The sequence below is a fragment of the Salvia miltiorrhiza genome, unplaced genomic scaffold (assembly GCF_028751815.1).
Source record: "Salvia miltiorrhiza cultivar Shanhuang (shh) unplaced genomic scaffold, IMPLAD_Smil_shh fragScaff_scaffold_132_2, whole genome shotgun sequence".
Classification (NCBI taxonomy): domain Eukaryota; kingdom Viridiplantae; phylum Streptophyta; class Magnoliopsida; order Lamiales; family Lamiaceae; genus Salvia; species Salvia miltiorrhiza.
In genome coordinates, this window is record NW_026651413.1 from 336553 (window position 1) to 350523 (window position 13971).

Sequence of the window (13971 nt, forward strand, 5' to 3'; positions counted from 1 at the left end):
TCTTCTCTGAATTCAAAGCCTCAAACTTGTTGGCCAAGATATCAGGCTTACGGGCTGTACGAGGACGGACCATAGCAGCGTACGACGCCTTGATGTTGCCTTCCGAAGCCGCAACATCAGGCAGTCCCTTGGTCAGAAGCAGAGGTTCCCGCATTGAGAAGAGCACGCGCAGTAGGTAAAGAAATAACATCAACGTGATTTTTATTCTCATCGGCAGAAATATGTGTTGTTGCAGCCTCCTGCTGCTTAGGGTTCGTTGGAGAAGACCGAAAGTTATTTGAAATAGGAGGGAGGTTGAGTGCCGACCGGTCGGCATAACCTGCCATCGTCGGCCTTGTGGCGGAAGCAGCCTTGAATGATCTCTACTTCCAGAGCAGCAGCAACATGCGACTTCAAGCGAGCAGTAGAAACAGCAGCTCCAGCGGCGATCTCCACTGTAGCACCTGCAAATATCCGAATAAATATCACAAGAAGCTATGAATTTTCGAATAAATATCCGTTCATACAATTGCATATTCTCATTTACTTCGTTTGGAGTGAAATTGGATAAAGAGCTTGCATCTGCAAGATGAGGAATTTACTCTTTTCGAGCACAATGAATGGTTTATCACGATCTTTCGGGATTGATACCACAAGATTCAACTCCTAGCTTTTTTCAATTAAAATTTTATGAAACAGGAAGCGAGGTAGAGAACAGAACGAACATAATACAAAATCAAAATATCTCAGAAATAGTAGTGAGAAGCTCATAAAATTTTTGGAAGTCAATCCATATGCCAAAGATTTTCGAAGATTGAAAGATTATCCTTCAATGGATAATGTGAACTTAGATCAACGAGTATATAATTCTCCACATATAGATCAAGTTGCATCTATACTGGTCGAAGGTAATAATGATAATGTACCATTTGAGCGAGATATTATGGTTCATGCTCATTCAAGTGAGAGACATAGAATAAAACATTATTATGGATGTTATGATCCATTGTAATATCTACTCATTTTACCAAGAGGTGAAATAGGTTGGCATCAAAACATCAAAAAGATAATTGCAACAATAACTTTCGTTTGTAACAAGAATCTCAATACTACTTCATCTCTATCAACAAGTATGAGTGAACATGATATCATCTCCAGAGAAGAACAAGGTATGTATGTTTGCTATATTTTATATATTATTCTCATGTTAAAGTTATTTTCGATTGCTAGCTTATTTAAGTATTAAGTTATGAAAATTATTATATGGATTTATTATAAAACAAAACTTAAAATTAACTTTATTATAGATCATGAAACTATTAGACTTGCCAATGAAATTCTAGTACATAAACAATTACGATGAAGACAACACATTAATTTTAATAAAAATTGAAAGAGTCATGTGATGTTGACATCATAAACCACAACACCAATTGCTCTTATTTATGTGATAGTCCATGACTCCATGCATATTATATTTAATTTTGCAACCACAATATTTTACATGTGGTTTAAGTTTTAAAATAAACTGATAGAATTCAATCAAAATAATTGCATGTTAAGTAATTGATATTAGGTTCAATCACATAAATTATCCTAGAGATCAATACCTAACTAAACTTGTTAATTACAAATACCCTCTTAACATATAGCCACGTATTTTACCGTAACACATCTTGGAGGGAGCAATGATAATCCCAATCGGATATTTGTAGTATATGTTCAAGGGCATATTTCTAATCGCACATAATATAGTTATTTTCAAGTAGAATAGCCCTAGGAGTAATCTTGTAAGCAACTAAGTGATACAAAAGCACAATTTATCTAACATATCTTTCTCGTGTGATATAATATAAAATCACCAATTAATGACTCCTACTAACAAAACACTTATGCAGAATTTTTCCCCACTTAGCGATTACAACTATGGTTGAATGCCACATAAAGAAGGCCAAAACAAGCAAAACCTACTTAATTCCAACACATATAAGTGAGACTATGATATGGATAGACAAAAACTAGCAAGCACTTCTGATATAATGATTTTAGTCCTAAACCAGGGAAAACATGTAATAAGATCCACACCTTTCATAGGACATAGGCAACATTCCCTCTCAATATCAGTGTTTCACAGGCTCTACAGACCTATGAAGTAAGATCACTAACATTTCTTGCTCCATAGCATTCTTGATGAACGACTATTTGACATCTGAAAGTAATAATGAAAAATCAACATCTTATTCATCATCACCTCAAGGAGTAATTTTGAAGAACAGACACGTCTTTAGACAGAAACAAATGAAGCTAAGGTGGACAAATACCTAACACAAATAATAATTTTGTTGAAGTCTCAATCTTCGACCCACCGACAAACTGCACACCTCTTTGTTGTTCACTTTGCACAGACAGGTTCATAGTGCTCTATCATGTCAAAAATAGCTAAGTTTAATTCCTAATTTTAACCTAATTTGAATTTATGAGAAATAAAAACCTATGTGGCATATTAGTTTTTATTGAGCCGAACCACATAAATCTCATGTCTCTCGTGTTGTGTTCGATTCTTTGCTTTGATCTTTGGGTATCTAACAGTTTTTTAATATTATTCAAAAATAATATGGATCGTTGGATGGTAAGTTGTATTGAAACCTTTTAGACGTTATTTAGTGTATTTTTCAATGGGGAATAAAAGTTATTTGGAAGACAAATAGTTTTCGCTAGTTCCTAGATATTTTAATTGATAATCGATGATAGGCTAAGACGTCGTTTGTTAATTTAATTTGTAGTATTATAAATGAAGTCGTTGAGTAATTATTGGTGCCCTTTGATCATAGTTTCCCAGATAAATTTATATGTGTTAAAATTGCATTTCATTAATTTTTACTTTAATTGATTGATTTATTTTATTTAGTTAAAAAACTGATTTCATATATATTCTTGGTAGATTTAATGATAAGTAGTTAAGGAATCTTTTCTTATAGGCGAATAAATTACATATATAGCACCTTTAGGAAGGAAAGATTTGTTCCATAATTTTTAAGGATATGTTAAATTTTAAGGAAAGAAAAAAATTGGCATGATATCGTACTAAAATTTGAAATGGCAAATTTCTCGAAAATAAAAGAGAATATTACATCATATAAGGGCTAATTACTTTTTATTTTCCATAGTTATAGTGATTTTGTTTTTGAAAATTGGAATTTATTAAAGGTGAGGTCCCACCAAAAATAAATATAAAAGCCAGGCGCGGCCCCCAAACTTGACAGCATAGATATGGAGTGTGGGTGTGACGAGGCAGCAAGAAAATTTTTTATTAGAAGAAGTAAAAAGATTTGTAGAAATAAAAAATTTCATTAGATTCGTAAAAAGATGAGAGTGTCGGAATGGACGGAGTTGGACGTTGAGGCATTTCAATTGTATCGCAAAAGCTTGACTCTTCAGCGCACACAGTGTGGAATGCTTTTGCAAGAATTGACGCGTAACTCTTCATCTCTTCTTTATTTTTATTTTATTTCTTCTGTCTATATATATATCTCTTTGCTTAATTTCAGATTTTATATATTTTCTCATCTTATTGATATGCCTGAGTTATTGGTATTAATTCTTAGCATTTGGCTTTTGGGTTTACAACTGCTTAATATTAAACACGTACAAATTTGTTTACACATATTATTACATGTATATATATGCGCATGTAATGTAATTTTCAAATAATGGTATAAATTTTTCAAAGTGAAAAGCATTAAATTTGATGCCAAAACTGATATTTGTATTTGGATTAATTATGCAGTTTGATACTAATAGTTGTTAAATTGATAATACATTCTTAACTAATAGTATTAGACAAAATCTCGATATATGGTTGAATGTAATGTCCATTACATCATTTTGTTTGCTAGTACATGAAAGTTTCCGAATAATAGAGAGATTCATTCCTCTTTTGGTTTTGTTTTAATTTTTTATGACTGCTGTAATTTTGTATGTATTTGATGTTTATGATGTAATAATGGCAGAGAAGAAGCAAAGTGAGGAAAAGGACACGCCCCAATCACTCACTGATTTAGACAATGATGCTGATTTGTTTAAGGATACTACTGAACAAGATCCTGACTGTAAACAACAACGGTAATCATTCTACTACCTTGGCATTTTTTTAATTTATTTTTTTACAAATTAAAGCAAGAAAGTAATTAACATTCAAGTTTAGTAGAAATTACACATGTGTGAATGTGGTGTTGTGTCAATTAGATGTGATGAGACAGTACAGAAAGGTGTTGAGAAATGTAGCGGTCCAACAGCTAATCACTTGAATCATGGTAAAGAAATATTGGAGATGGGAAAGGCTGTGCAAGAAATGAAAGTGGAGTTTAAGAAACAAATGGAAGATATGAATGCAAAGATGTTAGAGCTCCGTCATCATGTGATGAAGAAAGATATTCATGGTTCAAATCAAGATGATATTGTGGAAGAAGTCGTTGATAAAAAGGTCTTATCGGCTCTCAAGCTTCGTAAAAATATTAATTAAGGTACGTACATTTTATTAATTAATTCGATCAGTTTTAGATTATTCAAACACCATTTAATTTTTCCAGGCAAAAACACATCGAGTCAACTCGAAGATAACAGAATTGCCTAGTTTATTGAAATTGTTTTACACGAGCACTAGATACGAACTCAAAGATGGACTCAGTATTAAAATACCATTACATGGTGATGTCTTTGGTGATGAGGAAACCCAATTCGAATACATTTTCTTTAACCAAATCAAAGAACTATGTGAATTGGAACCTATCGGGGCATCTTGCATATGTGCCTACGTATTGTGAGTACTTTTTCATAAAACCTTCTTCTACTTATAATCTTATTGGATTATTGATTCATATTAATTTTTATACTTTTGTTGTGAGAATTTGTAGGTGCTTATATAAGGAATGTAAGAAGGCAAACCTTCTTCATAGATTTCGATTTGTTAATCCACATAAAGTATCACAAGATCCGAGTATTGATCAAAGCCAAAAGTCGATAACTGTAGGTCAAAGGTTGATTGGTACATTGGATAAGCAACTTGTTTTGATGCCATGCAACGTCGGGTACGTGAAAATGATTGATTTCTAGTTAAATTAATGCTTATGTTTGTAATTGGTGATAATTAATTATACATGTACGTCTCTTTAGTTTTCATTGGATCCTTATGGTGATTGATCCACATACTGAAACTATATATGTGTTGGATTCAAAAAGCAATGAAATTCATTTTAAGGAGTGGAAGAGTATCATGAAAATGTAAGTTGTAGTATTAATTTATTTTTAAGGTTGTATATATACAAATTTATCCATGATATGTAGTTTAATGTGTGTAGGGCCCTAAAAATATTCAATACGAGCATAGGAAAAAGCGGGGAACCTAGTCCTTCGTGGGACGTGATCAAGGTATGAAACTGTTGCTTCAACACGTCTAACCATTTTAAATTATATCACGCTTAGATTATGTCATTTTATATAGTGTCAACAACAATTCGGTAATAAGGAATGTGGATTCTATGTGATGCGGTACATGAGAGATATCATTGAGAATTATGGATCTGACAACACTATTCCAATCCCTTTCATGGTAATTGAATTGTAAAGTCCCTCTATCAACACACGCACTCTATCAATTTCTTCCTTCGAGTAATATTCTTCACAAAACTAATAAATACAACACAAAAAATTGATTAAGTGAAAAATATTAAACAATCTTTAAATAATTTTGGAATAAAATGTTACTTTACAATTCAACTACCATGAAAGGGATTGGAATAATGTTGTCAGATCCATAATTCTCAATGATATCTCTCATGTACCGCATCACATAGAATCCACATTCCTTATTACCGAATTGTTGTTGACACTATATAAAATGACATAATCTAAGCGTGATATAATTTAAAATGGTTAGACGTGTTGAAGCAACAGTTTCATACCTTGATCACGTCCCACGAAGGACTAGGTTCCCCGCTTTTTCCTATGCTCGTATTGAATATTTTAGGGCCCTACACACATTAAACTACATATCATGGATAAATTTGTATATATACAACCTTAAAAATAAATTAATACTACAACTTACATTTTCATGATACTCTTCCACTCCTTAAAATGAATTTCATTGCTTTTTGAATCCAACACATATATAGTTTCAGTATGTGGATCAATCACCATAAGGATCCAATGAAAACTAAAGAGACGTACGTGTATAATTAATTATCACCAATTACAAACATAAGCATTAATTTAACTAGAAATCAATCATTTTCACGTACCCGACATTGCATGGCATCAAAACAAGTTGCTTATCCAATGTACCAATCAACCTTTGACCTACAGTTATCGACTTTTGGCTTTGATCATGTTATGTGTGGTGAGTAATCCACGTGTGTATGGGGAGTTAATAGCAAATATGTGAAGTCCAGGGAGTTAGTTGCAATATGGGAAGTTAGTTATAACTGATATTTCTGCAGCTGGCGAGGAGCTCACATTTTCTTCCTTGCTGTTTCTCTATATATGCTGTGTTCAATCCATTAGTTAGAGATTGATGAGTTTTTCTAGATTGTGATACATTTGTATAGGAAGAGTGTAAACAAGAGTGGTAAGATCTGGAGAGAAAGATACTTTTGTGTTATTCATCTTCATAGTGTAATCGCTGAGAATTACTTGATTGAATCTATCGAATGCAGTGACTCCGCCGTGGATGTAGGCCTTTGATTTGCCGAACCACGTAAATCTGAGTTCATAGATTGTTAGGTTTGTTGTTGTGTGTTCATCGCCGAGCTATATTACGGCATCTGTTCTTAACAGATTGGCGCCGTCCGCCGGAATCGAATCCGCGACACAATGAGTTCTCTGAAGTTCGACGCCGAGAAGTTTAATGGCAAGAACGATTTTGCCCTTTGGAAAATCAAGATGAAGGCAATGCTTGTACAGCAAGGTCTTGTTGGGGCATTGAAGGGCGAGAAAGGATTTCCTGAAGACATCAAGAAGGCTGAAAGAGATGAGAAAATGCAGAAAGCTCACAGCGCCATTATTCTTTGCCTTGCGGATAAAGTTCTTCGAGAAGTAGCCAAAGAAGAAACGGCAGCTGAGGTATGGCAGAAGTTAGAATCCTTGTATATGGTTAAATCTTTAGCGAATCGCCTTTATATGAAACAGAGATTGTACTCCTATAAGTTTTCTGAGGAAAAAGGAATGGAGGATCAATTGGATGAGTTTAACAAATCTATAGATGATTTGGAAAATATAGATGTTAAACTTGAAGATGAAGATAAGGCGATTTTACTTCTTAATGCTTTGCCCAAGAGTTTTGAGCATCTTAAAGATGCTATGCTGTTTGGGAGAGAAAATTCCATAACTCTTGAGGAAGTGCAAAATGCACTAAGAGCAAAGGAATTACAAAAGGCAAATGAAGGGAAACAAGAAACCACGAATGAAGCCTTGAATGTGAAGAAATTCAAGAAAGCAAAAGGCAAGAAACCTGCTCAAGATTGGAAGAAATCTGGGCAAGGAAAAGAGAAGGATTCTGACACTAAAGAGACAAGAAAATGTCACTTTTGCAAGAAGCCTGGGCACCTGAAAAAGGACTGTTATTCTTGGAAAAAGAAACAACAAAATGAGAAGACTCCAGTCACAAATGCCACCAATGCAGCTGAAGAGTTTGATTCTGCAGAAGCTCTGAATATTGTTGATAAAATGACTGATCAACATTGGATTTTGGATTCGGGCTGTAGTTTTCACATGTGTCCCAACAAAGAATGGTTCTCTGATTTGAAAATACAACTTGCAGGATCAGTCATGCTAGGGAATAATGAAGTTTGCTCAGTTCAAGGAATTGGTAATATCAAACTTAGATTGCATGATGGTAATGTCAAATGGCTATCTAATGTCAGATATATTCCAAAGTTAAAGAGGAACCTGATATCTTTGGGTACTCTGGAATCAAGAGGCTACAGCTGGAGATCAGATAATGGACTGTTGTGCATTCTAAAAGATGATAAAGTCATCATGAAAGGCATAAGGAAGTCAAGCCTCTATTATCTGCTAGCTGAGACTTTGGTTGGTGAATGTGAAGCAAATATAAAAGAAGATTGCATGATTTGGCACAGAAGGTTAGGGCATGCTGGTGAAAGGGCTCTGAATGAATTGGTGAAGCAGAATAAGATTGAATATTCTGGCAGGCTCAAGAAGAATGGGTGTGAGCAGTGTATACTGGGCAAAAGTAAGAAGCAACCTTCCTGGTACAGTTTTGTGCCTCTGCATTCCCTTCTCTTTGCAGAAATCATTGAATTCCTTTGAGAGGAATTCAAGTCCATTGTCAGTTCTTAGACACTTTAGGGATGTACCTTTCTCCACCTCAACAAAATGGTGTTATTGAACGCATGAATAGAACACTCTTGGAGAGAGTGAGATGCATGCTACTAAGCTCTGGTCTGTCCAAGAAATTTTGGGGTGAGGCTGTAACAACAGCTGCTAAACTGATAAATAAGTGCCCAAGCTCAGCAACTGGTTTTGGAATTCCTGAGCAGATGTGGAGCAATAGGATTCCAAATTATTCAAAGTTGAAGGTCTTTGGATGTCTGGCATATATGCACTTGAAACAAGATAAGCTTGAAGCTAGAGCATTGAAGTGCATTATGCTAGGCTATGAGGAAGGCACCAAGGGTTATAGGCTGTGGTGTAATGAAGCTGGCATAAACAAGATTCTTGTGAGCAGGGATGTGGTCTTTAAGGAAGAAATAATGCCACTTATAGCTAACCACGAAGTTGATCCAGCAGCCACAGTTAGTGGGAGACAAAGCATTACACATGTTGAGGTGGAGCACATGAGGAAAGATCAGTCATCAAAAGGAAATGAAGATCAAGCTGTGGAAGTGGAGTCATCTGATGAAGAAGATGTAGAATCAGATAACACTCTGAGAGATTACTTGTTAGCAAGGGACAGAACAAGAAGAGAAATACACCCCCCAGCTAGATATAGTCAGGCTGACCTCATTGCTTATGCTCTATCTGTTGCTGAGGAAACTGAGTACCAAGATCCCATAAATTACACTGAAGCTATGAACAGTCCAGACAGAGAGCATTGGATACTAGCTATGCAAGAGGAGCTAGAATCACTTGAAAGAAACAAGACATGGGTGCTTGTTGATAAGCCTAAGAAACAAAAGCTTATTAGTTGCAAATGGATTTTCAAAAGAAAGGTTGAAATGGATGGTGAGCAAGAAAAGATCAGATTCAAGGCTAGGCTGGTTGCTAGAGGTTTCACTCAAAGAGAGGGAGTGGATTTCAATGAGATATTTTCACCTGTGGTGAAGCACTGCTCTATCAGACTCTTGCTGTCATTGGTGGTGCAGAAAGACATGATATTGGAACAGCTCGATGTAAAAACTGCATTTTTACATGGGAATCTAGAGGAAACTATCTACATGAACCAGCCGGAAGGATTTACAAATCCAGAAAATCCAGAGAAAGTATGCTTACTGAAAAAGTCTTTATACGGTCTGAGACAGAGCTCAAGACAATGGTACAAAAGGTTCGATGAAGAGATATCCAAGATTGGTTACAGCAGATCTCTTCATGATAGTTGTGTCTATGTTAAGAGACACAAGAATAAAGCAATCTCATATCTTCTTTTATATGTGGATGACATGTTGATTGCTAGCAATTCCCAAAGAGAAATTGATTTGCTGAAAAAGGAGTTACAGTCTAGATTTGACATGAAAATGTTAGGAAATGCTAGAAGGATACTAGGCATGGATATAGTCAGAAACAAGGAAACAGGAGAATTATGGTTGATGCAGAGAGATTATATCTTAAAGATTTTAAAGAGATTCAGGATGCATGAATCAAAGATTGTCTCTACTCCTTTGGGTCAGCATATTAAGCTCAGTAAGAAGCAGGAACCACATAATGAAAGAGAGATCAGAGAGATGTGTAAAGTACCATATGCTAATGCAGTTGGAAGTATGATGTATACTATGGTATGTACTAGGCCGGATCTCTCTCATGGAATGAGTGTGATAAGCAGGTACATGGCTAAACCAGGGAAACATCATTGGGATGCAGTTAAATGGATGTTTAGATATCTAAAAGGAGCAGCTGACTATGGTATAGTGTTCAGGAAAGTAGAACATTTTGATGGAAAACCATTGAAGGGATATGTAGATTCTGATCATGCAGCAAACGAAGACACAAGAAAGTCTCAAACTGGCTACATTTTTACTCTATTTGGATCTGCTGTCAGTTGGAGATCTATGCTGCAATCTGTGGTGGCAATTTCTACAACAGAGGCAGAGTTCATGGCTCTCACAGAGGCAGTGAAAGAGGCTCTTTGGTTGAAAGGAATGTTGTCAGAATTGGGGATTGAACAAGAGTTTGTGGAAGTGAACTGTGATAGTCAGAGTGCAATTCATCTTGTAAAGCATCACACCTTCCACGAAAGATCGAAGCACATAGATGTAAAGTATCATTTCGTGAGGGACATAGTGAATAAAGGGAAAGTTAAAGTGGTGAAAGTCTCTACAGATGAAAATACAGCGGATATGTTAACAAAAGCATTACCAAGCTCTAAATTCAACTATTGTTTAGAGTTGGTTAATGTGTTATCTTTTGCTTAAGTGCAAAGAGTTGGAAGCCCTGTGATGGGGCATTCTTGCGGAGGAACTGATATTTGTTAGATTCATGGAGTGGAGTTAGCTCACCAAGGTGGAGATTGTTATGTGTGGTGAGTAATCCACGTGTGTATGGGGAGTTAATAGCAAATATGTGAAGTCCAGGGAGTTAGTTGCAATATGGGAAGTTAGTTATAACTGATATTTCTGCAGCTGGCGAGGAGCTCACATTTTCTTCCTTGCTGTTTCTCTATATATGCTGTGTTCAATCCATTAGTTAGAGATTGGTGAGTTTTTCTAGATTGTGATACATTTGTATAGGAAGAGTGTAAACAAGAGTGGTAAGATCTGGAGAGAAAGATACTTTTGTGTTATTCATCTTCATAGTGTAATCGCTGAGAATTACTTGATTGAATCTATTGAATGCAGTGACTCCGCCGTGGATGTAGGCCTTTGATTTGCCGAACCACGTAAATCTGAGTTCATAGATTGTTAGGTTTGTTGTTGTGTGTTCATCGCCGAGCTATATTACGGCATCTGTTCTTAACAGATCAATACTCGGATCTTGTGATACTTTATGTGGATTAACAAATCGAAATCTATGAAGAAGGTTTGCCTTCTTACATTCCTTATATAAGCACCTACAAATTCTCACAACAAAAGCATAAAAATTAATATGAATCAATAATCCAATAAGATTATAAGTAGAAGAAGGTTTTATGAAAAAGTACTCACAATACGTAGGCACATACGCAAGATGCCCCGATAGGTTCCAATTCACATAGTTCTTTGATTTGGTTAAAGAAAATGTATTCGAATTGGGTTTCCTCATCACCAAAGACATCACCATGTAATGGTATTTTAATACTGAGTCCATCTTTGAGTTCGTGTCTAGTGCTCGTGTAAAACAATTTCAATAAACTAGGCAATTCTGTTATCTTCGAGTTGAGTCGATGTGTTTTTGCCTGGAAAAATTAAATGGTGTTTGAATAATCTAAAACTGATCGAATTAATTAATAAAATGTACGTACCTTAATTAATATTTTTGCGAAGCTTGAGAGCCGATAAGACCTTTTCATCAACGACTTCTTCCACAATATCATCTTGATTTGAACCATGAATATCTTTCTTCATCACATGATGACGGAGCTCTAACATCTTTGCATTCATATCTTCCATTTGTTTCTTAAACTCCACTTTCATTTCTTGCACAGCCTTTCCCATCTCCAATATTTCTTTACCATGATTCAAGTGATTAGCTGTTGGACCACTACATTTCTCAACACCTTTCTGTACTGTCTCATCACATCTAATTGACACAACACCACATTCACACATGTGTAATTTCTACTAAACTTGAATGTTAATTACTTTCTTGCTTTAATTTGTAAAAAAATACATTTAAAAAATGCCAAGGTAGTAGAATGATTACCGTTGTTGTTTACAGTCAGGATCTTGTTCAGTAGTATCCTTAAACAAATCAGCATCATTGTCTAAATCAGTGAGTGATTGGGGCGTGTCCTTTTCCTCACTTTGCTTCTTCTCTGCCATTATTACATCATAAACATCAAATACATACAAAATTACAACAGTCATAAAAAATTAAAACAAAACCAAAAGAGGAATGAATCTCTCTATTATTCGGAAACTTTCATGTACTAGCAAACAAAATGTTGTAATGGACATTACATTCAACCATATATCGAGATTTTGTCTAATACTATTAGTTAAGAATGTATTATCAATTTAACAACTATTAGTATCAAACTGCATAATTAATCCAAATACAAATATCAGTTTTGTCATCAAATTTAATGCTTTTCACTTTGAAAAATTTATACCATTATTTGAAAATTACATTACATGCGCATATTTAACAATCTTAATAAGAGAGAAGTGGGAAGAGGAATAGTACTGTAGAAAGAATAGTGATTTGCTGGCATTTTTGTAATTTTATGTTATTTGGAGGCTGATTTGAAACTATTGATTAATCTCACCATTTTCTCCTCATAGCCGATAAGATCAGCTTTCTGTTTCTTCCTTTTTACTTTCTATTCTATGGTTTCTCTTCTCTCTTTAGAAATTCTACTCCAAGAAATCAAATCTTCTTCAAATTATCGGTGCAAAGTCAGATCAAAATCAACCCACTTGAGAAAGCCATTACAGCAACAAAACCAAATGTGAGCTTATCTTCTTAATTAAACCTGTTTTTTATACTTTTTTTTTTATTAGCCCTAGAACTATATAGTGATCACGAAAGCTTGAAACGAGTATAATTTTAACAAGTCAAAGAGAAATCAAATTATAATGAATTATTTTAAGAAATCAAAGAGAAAAGGGTGCTCCCTGTTTTACAGACAATCATGTCTAGGTTTCTGGTGTTGATGGTGCTGATCGGAGGCGGCTTTCTTGGCTTCTGGTTATCGGAGAAGGATGGTAGACAATGGGGAACGGCGAGTCTTGGCTGAGTTAGAGCGAGTTGGGGCTGAGTTAATTGGGTTATTGTCTGCTTGACTGCTGATTGAGAATTGTGGGTCGACGATTTGGAACGACGGTGAGGTGTAGTCGAATAGCGGTTATGATGTACTTACTATTGCGAACATGAAGTGCAGAGAGAGATGATCGAAAGTGTGAGTGGAGGAGATGAGAAAATGGAGAGAGCGATGGAACAGGGGCAGTATATTGTGAGGGATTTTGACTCTCTATTTTTAATTGATAATAATGGAATATATAGTTGGACTGGATCATGATATATAGTTGGGTTTGATGATGAGGATTGGGCATTAATCATTTATCTCTTGTCGCCTTGAGCTACATAAATTTGGTTATATAAACCTAACTATACATATATGTATAGCCCAAAATTATCATGCAAAATATCAAATCAAAATCCTACCTTTTCAATCACAATGAGAGCCATCACCCATTTTATATGGTAGTATTATATATATTCTGGCCATAGTTTAGTTTTCTTAATTATATGATGTGGGTGAATTACTTGCTCTGGTCTCTGCTTTATGTTTTGAGCATATACAAATCTTCTTTAATAGTATAGTATTACCTCTTATATATATAGATTATTCAATCACAGCTTCTTATTTGTTCTAAAGACTAAAATCCAATGAGATTACATGAAATGCTTAAATTTATGAATATAATTGGAGAATACTTAGCTACCTATTGGGTTTGACTTATTAATATTAAATTGTTTATTACATGCTTATAATTAACAGTAATTACTGTAATTTGAATCTGTGGTTGTTTTTATTTTGTTTTATTTTAAAATTTAAATACATTAGTATAAGTTGGATTTTAGTTAAATTTTGACATCCTTCTTTTTGTCGTGTACTAATTC

At 34.8% G+C, this 13971-nt stretch overlaps 1 long non-coding RNA gene across 2 annotated transcripts; it reads left to right on the forward strand.

Annotated features, from left to right (window-relative positions):
- Window positions 1-12504: 12504 nt before the first annotated feature.
- On the forward strand, window positions 12505-13408 carry LOC131002425 (uncharacterized). Of its 2 annotated transcripts, none has more exons than XR_009094286.1 (2): window positions 12505-12796; window positions 12974-13408. It is a non-coding gene; the product is annotated as an uncharacterized LOC131002425 (long non-coding RNA). The 2 variants fall into 2 exon arrangements; XR_009094285.1 differs by having other exon boundaries at window positions 12988-13408.
- Window positions 13409-13971: the final 563 nt, after the last annotated feature.